This window comes from Amphibalanus amphitrite, unplaced genomic scaffold, assembly GCF_019059575.1.
Source record: "Amphibalanus amphitrite isolate SeventyFive unplaced genomic scaffold, NRLGWU_Aamphi_draft 000137F_arrow, whole genome shotgun sequence".
NCBI lineage: Eukaryota > Metazoa > Arthropoda > Thecostraca > Balanomorpha > Balanidae > Amphibalanus > Amphibalanus amphitrite.
This window is the reverse complement of record NW_024881632.1, coordinates 150,418-164,666: the sequence shown is the minus strand read 5'-3', so window position 1 is coordinate 164,666 and position 14,249 is coordinate 150,418. Positions and strand designations below refer to the sequence as shown.

The window sequence follows — 14,249 nt, the reverse complement described above, 5'->3', positions numbered from 1 at the left end:
TTCCTTTTCAACCGTATTTACCTGTTCTATAATTGATTTCGACTTTGCAATTAATTCCTACAGCAATATTACCAATGATTTCGCAATGCAACTTTTAGTGAGTACAGCACGAATCTAAACCCTTAATTTCACAAACGTTCCAATCTCAAATCGTACCTGACCACCGCCGACAATAAATCGAACGAACCAGTTTGACCAAAGACAAAGACATATTAAATGCTGTCACGTATCCTGTCATCAATCTCAACGTTCGTGACAATGAGCTGCTTATTCAAATTTTAGCCTCTCGCTCTCGGCCTAATCGTGAACCCCAACAGAAAATAACGGTTTGTTGGCGACTCTGACATGACCTCACAATTCAGATCCTAATATGCAACTAGGGTGTCTGGACCAATAAGTTCAAAGTAATTTAAGTTTTCCAATTCCAATTGAGAGTGCATTGTATGGCAACCGAAAATGTTTGGCAGTCGTCACTGGCACGGCAACCGGGCAGAGGGGGGGGGGGTTCAAGGATTGGGATTGAGCAGACTTTTCAACAACACTCACATTCTGGAGTTTCTCTGCGCTTCCGCTTCTCAGTGTGGTCTCAAGCGTCGGTGGTTGTCCTCGGTTCTGGTCGCTCGAACTGAAGAGGCTTCTTGTGGGTGACCCCGGACTGACGGCGGCCTCCAGATGTCGTCTCCGGCTCCGGCTGCAGACTGTCACTCTCGGCTGCTCGACTGTGACCCTCGGCTGCTCGACTGTGACCCTCCTGGCTGGGTGGCGCACCCTCTTATAGTTGGGGGGGGGAGGGGTGACTGCCACGCCCTTGCGACGTCATCTTCCTCTGCCTTCTTTTGGTGGGTGGGGCCGTAAGATGGCGCTCTCTGTCCTGTTTAGTCACCTTGCTCCTCTGTGCCTGCAATTTTTGGCCGTCGAATCGTCTTCGTGTTGAGTGCTTTATCATTTTCGTAATCGCTGGCATAAAACAATCCCCGAAAGGTTAGTGATTTTCGACTTTTAATTTTGATTCTTCAATTTCATTTTATTCAAACTTTTGTTTCCTTCCGTTTCGTCTGCCGCCAACGCCCCTGTGACGTCACTCTTGCTCCGCCCACCGTACCGGGGCGTGCCGTAACGCAGCGCCTTCTTCCTCTGCGGAGATCTCTGGAACTACAGGTCATTGCTTGCGGCTTGTTGTGGAGGTCACCTTGAAGTCGTTCTGCCGGGTCGCTCACCCTGGGTTGCTGTACACCGACAAAGGAGGCTATGTGCTCCAGCCGGCCTCCATCCTTGACACTGCTCCATGATCTGTTGACATATTTTGCTGATGCAGCGTTCTTTGAGGAGGTTCGAATCGCTCATCCTGCGGTAGCTGTCTCCATAGGCGGGCGTCGTAATGAGAGTTTAACGGTTGCCCATTGCGAAGACCTCTGGAACTACTGCGTTTTTGCTTGCCATAGGATCTTCCTGGTTGTGCCATTCCCACCATGTGACTCAGCGCGGCGCAGCTGTTGTGGTACCTGACAGAGTACGTGACAAGTGACAGAGTACCTTAACGTGCTCGCTCGCCGCCGCCGCCGGCCGCGGTCCTGACGTAGCTTGTTGACTCAGCTGTGCCTCGACGGTTCGTACTGATGTAGGCGGCATCGTCTTCTCGCAAATGTGTCTACTGCGGCTATTTCCACGGACAGTGCTCGTTGCGGGAGATGGAGAAAAGTGATGTGTGGGGATGGTGGGCCTGGTGACTGGGGGGGGGGGGGGTGAATAATGAGAGGGGAGGGGAGCGCAGCAGCAGCGCTCCGCTCAGCTGTGCGTCACCCGGTAGCAGCGATGGGTGAGTGAATGGAGGGCTAGGCCTGTGACCGGACTGCGAGGGGGGGAGACTGCCGGACCAAGCCGTGCCGAAAAGATTCTACGTTAAATGTTAAAGATGTAGCGTGCTACATCTTCAGTCCAAACAACCCTAGTTGCGTCCTCGCAACTCATACAAAAAAGTCACACCCCTTACTCATCTAAATCTACACAATCATCTGATCTTCAGCAACGCCTACAACATGACATCGTATACCTAGTACAGTACACACACGCACCTGTTGTTCCTCGTCCCCACCTCAGTTTGTCGTTCACCAGATCCGGGTCACGGGCACCAACCACTTTGGTTAGTCCGATGTCGTTGGCCGTCCCGTAAGCGGCTTCTCAGGAGGATGAAGACCTCTATGGCAGCCCAGGTGGGCGGCCTCCACAGCAGTTCGGGTGGCGGCCTCCATGGCAGCCCGGGTGGGCAGCCTTCACGGCAGCTCGGGTGGCAGCCTGGGTGGGGCGGCCTCCACGGCAGCCAGGGTGGGGAGCTTCCACAGCAGCCCGGATGGCGGCTCCATGGCGGCCCGGGTTGGCAATTTGCACGGCGGCCCGTGTGGGCAGCCTACGTGGCAGCCCAGGTGGATGACCCCCGTGGCAGTCCGGGAAGGTGACCTCCATGGCCGACCCTGCCGCGACCTCCGTGGCAGCTCAGTTGAGTGACCCCCGGGGCAGCACGCGAGGGCAATGCATCCTCCGTGGCAGCACAGGTGACATCCGTGGCAGCTCAGGTATGCGACTTCCGCGGCAGCTCAAGTGGGTGACCTCCATGGCAGCCCGGGTAGGTGACCTTCGTGGCAGACCCGGTGACAACCTCCGTGGCAGCTCAGGTAGGCGACTTCCGCGGCCGCTCAGGTGAGTGACCTCCGAGGCAGCACGCGAGGGCAATGCATCCTCCGTGGCAGCACAGGTGACCTCCGTGGCAGCTCAGGTAGCGATCTTTCGGCGGACCAGGTGACAGCCGTCGCAGCAGCCCAGGTGGGTGATCTCTGCAGCAGCCCATCTGAATGGATCGTTTGGCAGTTGGTCTTGCAGCATCCTGGCACCCTCTCCTCGTTCACCAACATGATAATCGCCTTGGCTGTGTTGTGAAGACGACCGTGTTTGATTTTGATTCAGTACAACACGAGCATTCCGCCTCTTCTTCTTCCTCTTCTGCTTTTGATATTGCTGTCCTTTTATCCTCAATACTCTAGAAAGTTCGAGCTCTCCTTTGCAATACAGCAGCTGACCGTGACCTGGACTTGTTGTACAGCAGAACGTAGAAGAATTGATATGCTGATGCAAACAATTGTCAAGTTTCATTCTCGGCCTGTCTTCTGTATTAGTCTGATCCTTTGTTCATGAGACAGCTTCATTTCCTTATCTTATCTTCAACAACTTCTTCTATGTTCTTTTCAGTATTCGTAAGACCGCTTCCTCTCATCAGTTCCTTCACGTCGACCCCTGCAGCACGTTCATTTCCACTGCTGTCAGTATTTCGAACACCTGCTCAATTCTTCAACTTTCCTGTCATCAGCCACCATCATAAGCTTCATCATCTTCACACAGCTTTCTTTAGCTCATCCTCTTTCTTCATATCGACCCCTGCAGCACGCTCATTTCCACTGCTGCCAGTATTTCGAACACCTGCTCTATTCTTCAACTTCTTCCTCTTCTCCATACGGTTGACTTTCAATTCATCAACTTCGGGTTCGGCGGCTTGTGCCAGTCTACCAGCTTCACAATTTGAGAATTATCAAAGCCCCACGTCTGCCAAACATTTTCGGTTGCCATACAATGCACTCTCAATTGGAATTGGAAAACTTAAATTACTTTGAACTTATTGGTCCAGACACCCTAGTTGCATATTAGGATTTGAATTGTGAGGTCATGCAAGAGCCGCCAGCAAATACGTTATTGTCAGTTGGGATTCACGATTAGGCCGAGAGCGAGAGGTTAAAATTTGAATAAGCAGCTCATTGTCACGAACGTTGAGATTGATGACAGGATACGTGACAGCATTAAATATGTCTTTGTCTTTGGTCAAACTGGTTCGTTCGATTTATTGTCGGCGGTGGTCAGGTACGATTTGAGGTTGGAACGTTTGTGAAATTAAGGGTGTACATTCGGGCTGTACTCACTAAAAGTTGCATTGCGAAATCATTGGCAATATTGCTGTAGGAATTAATTGCGAAGTCGAAATCAATTATAGAACAGGTAAATGCGGTTAAAAAGGAATGTAATGTTTTAAGGTGGCGACTGATTCATGCAATCGATCTATGAATATGGCTATGAATTATGATTTTCGACAGATACGAATGCTTGAGCTTACGGCAGAATTTCTTCTGTTACTTAGGTGCAGAGTTGTGAGCAGTGGTTTGAGGTTGACGGTTTGACACTTTGCGACTTTAGATGGTCACTTTGCGTCATTGAAATTGCGAAATGTCGAGTAACAGGTAGATGTAGAATTGTTTGTGGTTAGAACTAATATGCGACTAATATAGGTACCGATCGTTGTGTTTTTGTAGAATAAATACTAGAAAGGACCATCTTTGTTGGGGAACGATTAAATGGGACAGGCATTTAATTTAAAAAAACTTACGTGGAATGGAGCTGATGAAATGTCGCACAGGGAGATATTGCAGCGATAATTTACCAGATTCACACTCACTGACACATCCGGTGAATCTACCCGGCCAGAAGAGACAACACCCACGAGCACTGTACCGCGAGTGTTGGCGCGCCCATAGCGGCGTGACTGACTGACGGTGTCGACGCGGCGCCGGCCGGCGGCCGTGGTAATCGTCGTTCCCGACGCGGGCGTTGAGCCGCCAGAGGGCGCGAAAAGCAGCCACAACAGGGGCAGTGGGTTAGCCGTAATTGGGGCGCGGGCGGTAGGTGAAGGTCACGTATAGGAGCCTGGTTAGTTGCGGAAAGTTGCAACGGGATAAGAACGTAGACAGTTAAATATGACATGCTATATGATATCTAGGACTGCACTTCGTTTGATACGCATTGTTTACCGCTAATAGGATGATTTAAATTAGATTCCCTATGAAAGGCTAGGGACCCTATGACAATATTCTGGCACTCTATAAAGATAATTTGTTTAGGTAACTATAGCCCATCAGAAGTTATCGAACGAGTTTCAAGGAGGCATTTCCGTTAGAGCATTCAGTAATTCACTATGATACAGTGGATCACAACCAGACGACAGATCGGTGCGAACTCATTGGTTCTAAATCATCTGATTAAATCAAGAACGGTTCAAGGTTTGCTAGGATTGTATACGAGAACTGATGCTTAGGTTCACGCGTGCAGCAGCAATTAGGACTTGAGATTACGATTTGGTTTGGATAAATAATGCGTTTTTGTTCTTCGCGTTCTTGCGAGTTAGCGCCAATAATTACTCCACCAATATTGGCACAGGGCATTTTGAGGCACAGACGGCTTGTTTGCCCGCCTCCTATGGCGTAACGTTTACCAGCATGACTGTATGAGACACAGATGCACTTCTCTAAACCCAAGTCCAGACCGGAATAATAAGAGGGACACACCGTCACGTACGCAGGGCATATGCACGTTTTCCGCCAGTGGTACCGGCCACTGTTAGTTTTCCCGCTTAAGTAACACTGGGTGAGAAGGCAGTGAGAGGTTTCTACGGCAGGGGGAAGGGGAAGATTGGCACAGTGTGCAGTGGAGAGTAAGTTATGCCAAAGGCAAGAAGCCGAGGGTCAGGGGTGAGTCACCCAAAAGTGCGGATAAGGCGAGCCGTAGTGTCCCGAATAAGTCCTCATACTTATTTTGTAAAGGTACCTTAATCGGTACTGGACAGCCTCAGGGGAGGGAAGAATGTACTCCAGGACACGTAAGGCCTTGAAGAGTAAATCCCATGGTTAAGGATAGTTCCAGGATATGAACTGTGGTCCCTGGGTCGTGAACGGGAATGTTACACGCGGACCGGAAGAGGGCATAGGTAATCTCTCCCGGTAGAGAGATAAGTCGGATATAAATCGTGTATGTGTGTACCATAAGTCTATCGGACGTGTAGTGAATCCCATAAATTAGTAGGGTGGATATTTGTGTATAATTATTCTGGACGGCCCTGCGATAAGTATCTTTGTCGCCGGTTAGCGGAGCATGCATATGGATTTCGGAAAGACATTTATCTCGCCGGGGAGACCATGGTTTGTAAGACGCCTAACGCTATCGGAGGGAATTTCGGGGGCTACCAATTAAATTTGGGTGAACACATGAAATGTGAACGTAATGCGAGCAAGGATGTGAGAATGATGACGTATGAATCTTAGAGTAAGGCCGATAGGAATTTGGTAGAATTCGGTTACGGCAGTCGAACAAATGATTCTCGAGGGCAACTGAAACTAGCAACGCTAATACGAATTAAGTGGGCATTTTTTCTTAATGGGGAGGCCAGTGATATAGGAATGGGTGACTGGACGAATGATCACATTCCATTAATCAATGTAATTACCACCCATAAGTTTGGCAGTGGTCATCGGGACTTCGAATGCCCTGTCCTTCACTTGCCCAACTGTGCCGCAAACCCAGCTGATCGGATCCCTCTATCCCTAATCCGAGCAGTGAAGAAGCATTTCGTGCATCATGGTCTATACAATGAACAGAATCATCAAGCCTCTAAATTAAAAAGCATCTTCCATCAGATGTATTTGTATGCAAGGTGGATCTAGACCTACATCTTCCTCAGCTGGATATCTCATCTCCATCTCAGGAGCTCATCCCCTCTCGGGATATTTCCAAGACGCTCAAGCTCCCCTGTTCTACCAGCTCAACTATCGAATCATGACAGCCGCAAATAGCTCTGTTCTTCTACTACAACCAGCCGAACAACAGCGGACCGCGGTGCTGGGTTAACCGCAACGAAGCAGAGCAGTGTTTACTTACCACGCCCTCTTTTCTCTTATTCCCTTGCTACAGCTTCTACGCAACATGTCTGAAAATTTTGAGTTGATCTGACCTCAGGTCAGGTCACCAGAGGCGGTTTGGTGACCCTACCTCAGAAAAGTTTGCAATCACGCCAGAGCTAGAGTTTTTGACCGATCAATTTCTTCTCTTCAGGCTTTAGTTAGGGTACCGGTATGTGCAATTTGTATATCTCGGAATTTTGATATCGGTGACCTAAGGTCAGGTCAATTTCGCGACCTCCCCATTATAAGTCAATGGGGGAAAAATCAACTCCCTGTTTTTCCCACTACAACGGGTCGGAATGGCCCCATATACCATACATGACTTCATATACGATCAACCTTCACTACCTTGAGGTCTGTTTTGCTGTTGGGCAGCTGTGAGGTCATGTGACGCCATCAAAGGTCACCAAAGGTTTTTGGCCAATAACTCCGTACAGGAACAAGATACAGACGCGTGGATGGTCTCATTGTGTTCAGCTCGTCAAGACGCATCGAATGATATACATGATGACCTCGAGGTCACGTGACCTGAGGTCAACCTTTGACCTTGACCTTTCGAGGTCAACATATATGTCATTCGATGCGGATTGACGAGAGGATCACGATGATGCCCTTAGTTTGTTCCTATCTTGACTAATTCGAAAGTTATTCGAGAAAAACTCTCTCCATATCTAGCGCCGCCATTTTGACTTTTTCGACCCCTGTGACGTCATCTTTGACCTGACCTGAAAATGACCTTTGTAAAAATTGTAGACCTTGTCCATGCGTATCCGATGCCGTTTACCGCTTGTCGCTATCTTGCTTCGTTCTCGAGATCTCAGGGGGGGGGGCCGAATCGGCCCCCCCCGCCAGTTTCTTGTCCCGGCGGAGCCCGCCAGGAATAGGGTTAAGCACAGCACGAGCCGGGCAGTAAAACTATGACCAAGAAACTGTCGGTGTCAAAATGCCATGTTATTTGATAGGCCGGGCAGGAAACAAAAGTTTACTGCCCGGGTTTACTGCCCAGGGCAATGACCTCTAAACTACAGTTTATCGCATTAGCCCAGAGGCATAATTGATAGGGAATGTATAATTGACATCATTATTGCATGATATTTGCCGCGTAAAATTAGAAAACTAACATTTTATGGTAAAAAAATCTGCTCTGCTTATCAAGGGTTTTGAAATACTTTGTATTGGTTACAAAGCCGAAATTATGGCAAGATATGCTCCTATTAATCGAAATCCGTTATCGCTTGTTTCTTATCTTCGTTTGATATGTCCACTTATACCTTGGGCCGAAGTTATTGCGTTATTATTTGACAGTTGTAGTCCTTTTCTCGAAACAAACATGTAAAATATGGAAAATATAATGTATTTCACGAAAGTTTAGCCATAGGTCATCAACAAAGTACGATTACATGAATAAAGAAAAGATTCTTGCAAGAGCACTGGAAAATTCACGTTTAATCACTAGGAATATTATACCTTCTAATTTCTTCTTGTTCTTATGTCGTGGCAAATTATTCATGTATGATGTTTCATGTTCCTTGGACATCCAATTGTTGTGCCATTCTCAGTTGATATTTTCAGACGCGATTCTTTTGAAGTAAGGTATTTTCATGCATTTTCTTCTATAAATTTCCATTAAAGCTTTATCCACAGCAGTAGCGCAATCACTGTTCGGAAATTATGGACAAAACAATTGTATAAAGTGTCACCAAAACATGTCGAAACCATAGAGATCTTATATACATGTATATAAGATCTCTATGGTCGAAACTACTTAGCAGGTATGCGGCATGTAGGAAAAATCTTACTGACCTCAGCCGTACGAAATTATTTGGAAACTCGGTTTGCAAAATTTGACTCCGGCCCTCGTGCTTCGCACTCGGGCCTACGTCAATTTTGCAAACCTCGTTTCCAAATAATTTCGTCGGCCCGGTCAGTAATATATATTACTGACCGGGCCGACGAAATTATTTGGAAACGAGGTTTGCAAAATTGACGGAGGCCCGAGTGCGGAGCACGAGGGCCGGAGTCAAATTTTGCAAGCCGAGTTTCCAAATAATTTCGTACGGCTGAGGTCAGTAAGATTTTTCCTACATGCCGCATAGCTAAGTAGTTTCGACAGGTTTTGGTGACACTTTTATACAATTGTTTTGTCCATAATTTCCTAATAGTGATTGCGCTACTGCTGTGGAAGGAAATTTATGGAAGAAAATGCATCAAAATACCTTACTTCAAAAAGAATCGCGTCTGAAAATATCAACTCAGAATGGCACAAAAACTGGATATCCAAGGAACATTATACATAAATAATTTGCCACGACATAAGAAGAAGAAGGCATAATATTCCTAGTGATTAAACGTGAATTTTCCAGTGCTCTTGCAAGAATCTTTTCTTTATTTATGTAATCGTACTTTGTTGATGCCCTATGGTATGGCTAAACTTTCGTGAAATACATTATATTTTCCGTATTTTACATGCTTGTTTCGAGGCAAGGACTACAACTGTCAAATAATAACGCAAAAACTCAGGCCCAAGGTATCAGTGGACATATCAAACGAAAATAAGACAAGCGATAACGGATTTCGATTAATTAATAGGCGCATATCCTACCATAATTTCGGCTTCGTAACCAATATTAAATATTTCAAAGCCCTTGATAAGCAGAGCAGATATTTTTTACCAAAAAATGTTAGTTTTCTAACTTAACGCGGCAAACATCATGTAATAATGATGTCAATTATATATTCCCTGTCAATTATACCTCTGGGCTAATGCGATAAACTGTAGTTTAAAGGTCATCGCCCTGGGCAGTAAACCCGGGCAGTAAACTTTTGTTTCCTGCCCGGCCTATCAGATAACATGGCATTTTGACACCGATAGTTTCTTGGTCATAGTTTTACTGCCCGGCTCGTGCTGTGCTTAAGACATACCCCGGCATGTAGGAAAATCATGTCATCCATCCTCGCCCACATACAAAGTTAGGTCAAGGTCAATTATTTGTGTTTGTATGTCTGTGTGTGTCTGTGTGTACACTGATGTGTGCACCGATTGTTTTTGTGTTCATATTACATGAAATCATGATCTGAGAAGCTTTTACCAAAAATGCAGTCAAAAAACTTCACAAAAAGTGAATTCAGCTTACCTAAAATGCAATTATCTTAGATGACCTAGGTTGACCTTGACCCTGACCTTGACACCTGTACATCGTCGAACAACATGTTCCATCATAGGTGGCAGGTTAGACTGGCAAAAAAGGCCGAAATCAAGGTGTCAAAAGCCCACAAGGCCCATGGCAAACACAAGATGTTGAGAATTGGCCATTTGGGTCATGACATGACCTAAAAAACAAGGTCATATCTCCGAAACAAAAAATCACAGAAACTTGAAATTTTCAGTGGACATCAAGAAAGGATAGAGGACCAGCTATACGAAAAATCAGCCTTCTAGCTCTAAAAATGTCGAGTGCAGAGCAGAAAGACTACCTGAGGGGGGGGGGGTGGCAACCCCCCCCCATGTGCGGGCGAGGGTTAACCCGCGCACCGGCCGATGTGCAGAGGCCGATGCGGGCTCTTAGAGGCCGACATCGGGTCTTCAAAATCCAGTGCGGGGCCCTCAGAGGCACTTACCCGCGCACCGACGGGGGGCGGATATCCGCCCCCCTGAGGTTTTTCGCGAATAGCGGCGCGTAGCGCCGCGAAATTTGGTACGACTATTCTCTCATCAATTTTACACATGATGTGCAAGTTTGAACCTCCTAACTTTTAAGGTCAGGTCACCAGGTCACTTTGAATGACCCAACCTCAAGTCACTTTTTTGCAACTTTGTCACCGTGCCAGAGCTACAGTAGATGTCGGAGGCCTTTGAAAGTCGCAGGATGTTATCAGGTCATTAGTAGCTACAATTTGTATATCTCGGAATTTTGATATCGGTGATCTAAGGTCAGGTCAATTTCTCGACCTCCCCATTATAAGTCAATGGGGGAAAAATCAACTCCCTGTTTTTACCACTAAAACGGGTCGGAATGGCCCCATATACCATACCTGACTTCATATACGATCAACCTTCACTACCTTGAGGTCTGTTTTGCTGTTGGGCAGCTGTAAGGTCATGTGACGTCATCAAAGGTCACCAAAGGTTTTTTGCCAATAACTCCGTACAGGAACAAGATACAGCCGCGCGGATGGTCTCATTGTGTTCAGCTCGTCAAGACGCATCGAATGATATACATGATGACCTCGAGGTCACGTGACCTGAGGTCAACCTTTGACCTTGACCTTTCGAGGTCAACATACATATCATTCGATGCGGATTGACGAGAGGATCACGATGATGCCCTTAGATTGTTCCTATCTTGACTAGTTCGAAAGTTATTCGAGAAAAACACTCCCCATACATAGCGCCGCCATTTTGACTTTTTTGACCCCTGTGACGTCATCTTTGACCTGACCTGAAAATGACCTTTGTAAAAATTGTAGACCTTGTCCGTGCGTATCCGATGCCGTTTACCGCTTGTCGCTATGTTGCTTCGTTCTCGAGATCTCAGGGGGGGGGGGCGGTCATCCGCCCCCCCGTCGGTGCGAAGTTGGCGCAGACCCCCGTCGGTGCGCGGGTTAAGCAACCACAAATGCAGAAAAACAAAACGTAAGTACTGACATCTTACTTCCTGAAGAAAAAAAAAACAGTTCATGTTTCAGGTTCTCAGAGTTCGCGATAAATTTTCCAAGCCTAGATATTTCACATTGATATTAAAACAAACAACTAAAAAGGGAATCAGTTCAAGACGTTGTCATTGTCAACATCCTATAGCCTAATGATAGCAATGATGAAAACAACGCTGGATTCAAACATCGACATCTGACATCTGACAAACGACATCCGACATCGAAACTGAGATGGAATCGTTCCATGCATCAATGCAACTGACATGATGACTCAGATAGCAGCACAGCAAGTTGTGCATTTTTAACGATAGGCTCGCTCATTGCATTCACATCTCTGACACTTATCTAAGCCCGTTCCATACGCCAAATATCGACATGTTCGTACTTCGTAAGAACATATAGAATGATTGCACCTAATACAAGCGCATATTTTACCGTTACAGACTGGTAGCGGCATCAAAAACGTTGGGCCAACAGCAACAAGAACAACCACACATCCGCCGTACCTACATGCATGCCGTGCTGCGTGCATGCGCGCACAGACGCTCGGGACAAACAGCGTTACGTATAGGTACGGGGCGGACCAACTCCGCGGCAACAGCAAATCGCTCGGCGTGCTCCTTAGAATAGCACACTCGGGACGATAAATCAACGCTTCAAGTAGGTACCTTAAACGAAACAGCAACACTCAACAGTTCACGTAAGTAAATGATATACGCTAGTATGTTCGTACGATTGTACATGGATCCGTAGGTACGCGCAATCTGTCACGGGAAAACATCGATATGATTACAGTGTGCATCGATATGTTGATCACAATCGATATTGCACCAATTGTTCCCAATTAGGTACCCAAGGTCGTGGATACTGGGGTTCTGTCTACCGTCACCGTTTCAAGCCAACCCAGTCTTATAGCAAATTGAACGTTGGTAAGTCAATTTCGACGTAATTTAAATACACCTTACACTAATAATCATTTTTCTTTGGAAGTTTTCGCGTCTTTGTCTCAGGTAACGGCAACATTCGCAGCCTGCCCTTGATCTCGTCACACCGAGCACACCGTACTCACTTTACCTCGACGCATAGACAATCTAATCCTTGTCACTCATCTGTCCATTCCGTACAGCCGAATATATAATATGTCGCCACGGATGATGACGAAACATTTAGCTTTTCAAGCTCTTGGTCACTGAGCGCAACTTGTCATTGACAAGTCAGGTCACAATTTTATCTTTTCGGACCATCAATAACTCACATACCGAGCTGGGAATAAATGTAGATCAAAACATTTGCAGTCACATTTCCTCTCAGATGTGCAGATCCTCTGGTCAGATCTGCACCTCCTCAGGTCAAATCCCACCCCCTGCTCCAGTGACCGGTCCGATCTGTTCACAGTGACCTCGTACTAGGTCAGATATGTTCACGGTGACCTCGTACCAAGTCAGATCTTTACCTTGCGGAACGCACGCCGTTAGGCTAATCAGATCTGCATGCACCATGCCCCGGTGACCGGTCAGGGCTGCACCTCGCGGACGCCGTGTCAGATCAGATCTGCACCCCATACCCCGGTGACCGGTCAGATTTGCACCTCTCGGACGCCGTTGGCGGCGCCCGGCACGTGCCGTCAGGAGCGCACCTCCACCGGCGGACTGAGCTCGACGCGGCGCTGCTCGTGGCACGTGGAGCCCGACTCGCGCGCCACCAGTTGACGTGGCGCCTCGCCGGGAGACGAGATGGAGCGGCACGACATCATCGAGCGAGACGAGCTGCCGGCAGGCGCGGGAGGGAGTCAGAACAGGGGCGATGTGGGTGGTAGGGGCGTCAGAGCAAGGGTGATAATATGGGCGTCAGAAACGGAACGAATACATGATATTTAATACAGCACGTTTGACAGTAAACACAGCACGCAGCGCAGGTATTCACACAATATTGGATGAACATCTTCATCATACCATCTGACTGGCTCATCTAACGAAGCAAATGAGTCACTCATCACCACAGTGCTCCGCCCAGTGGCTGATGCGCACCTGACTTTGGACGGCTCGGCGGTGGACAGCGGCCGAGACAGCGAGGAAGACGAGGCGGTGGACATTTTTCGCGACGACGACGGACGCTTCTTGGCCCGGCGTAGCTCCCCGTCCAGGTCATCCAGCTGGAGGGATAGAATAGACCAGCGTGTATAGTGGTCGCTGACGGTCGGTGACGAGTGGTCGGTCATATAAAAATGACGATCTTTGCTGTCAATACGGCGCTTATGTAGGAGGTATGAAACGGTACGGTGTAGACTGCAGCACCTACCAAATGGGGCTGCAAAAGGTTGATATGAAGACTTACTAACTTGAAACTAAACTGAGTAACTAATTTATATGCACGGTAAAAAATGCCTGAATCTTCCTACAATCACCCGCGCCATCTGGACTCTGACCTCGTAGACGACGGTGCTGCCATCTGGCGTCGACCTGCGCCGCTGCAGCTCGGCCAGCAGGTCCCGGAACTCCTCCTTCAGGGCGGTGACGCGCCGGTGGAACTGGTCGGCGGCGCCGTCGTCACCCTGCGGCACGTGCTGGCCGGCCGACTCGGCGGCCCGCAGCGCGTGCAGCTGGTCCTGCACCAGGTTCAGCTTCTCCTGCAGCTGAGGGAGAGCCGGAGAACGTGCTATAATCAAAATCACTGGTAGTGCGGGTCAGAAATAGGGCATCGTTATTCGGAAATTGAAGTTTTACAACCACATGCCTACCAACCAACTACCAGGAAACGCATCAGGAAGCGTTCCTTTTCTAGGTCAGCCAGTGCTGACAGAATGCGAGCATCGCATTACCGCAGTGCTCC

The 14,249-nt window shown here is 47.8% G+C and overlaps 1 long non-coding RNA gene across 1 annotated transcript; it reads right to left on the bottom strand.

Moving 5' to 3' along the window:
* Window positions 1-11,557: 11,557 nt before the first annotated feature.
* Window positions 11,558-13,572, bottom strand: LOC122382332. The gene is made up of 2 exons (XR_006256663.1): window positions 13,448-13,572; window positions 11,558-13,186 (listed from the first exon to the last, which is right to left on the bottom strand). It is a non-coding gene; the product is annotated as an uncharacterized LOC122382332 (long non-coding RNA).
* Between the last annotated feature and the right edge of the window lie 677 nt (window positions 13,573-14,249).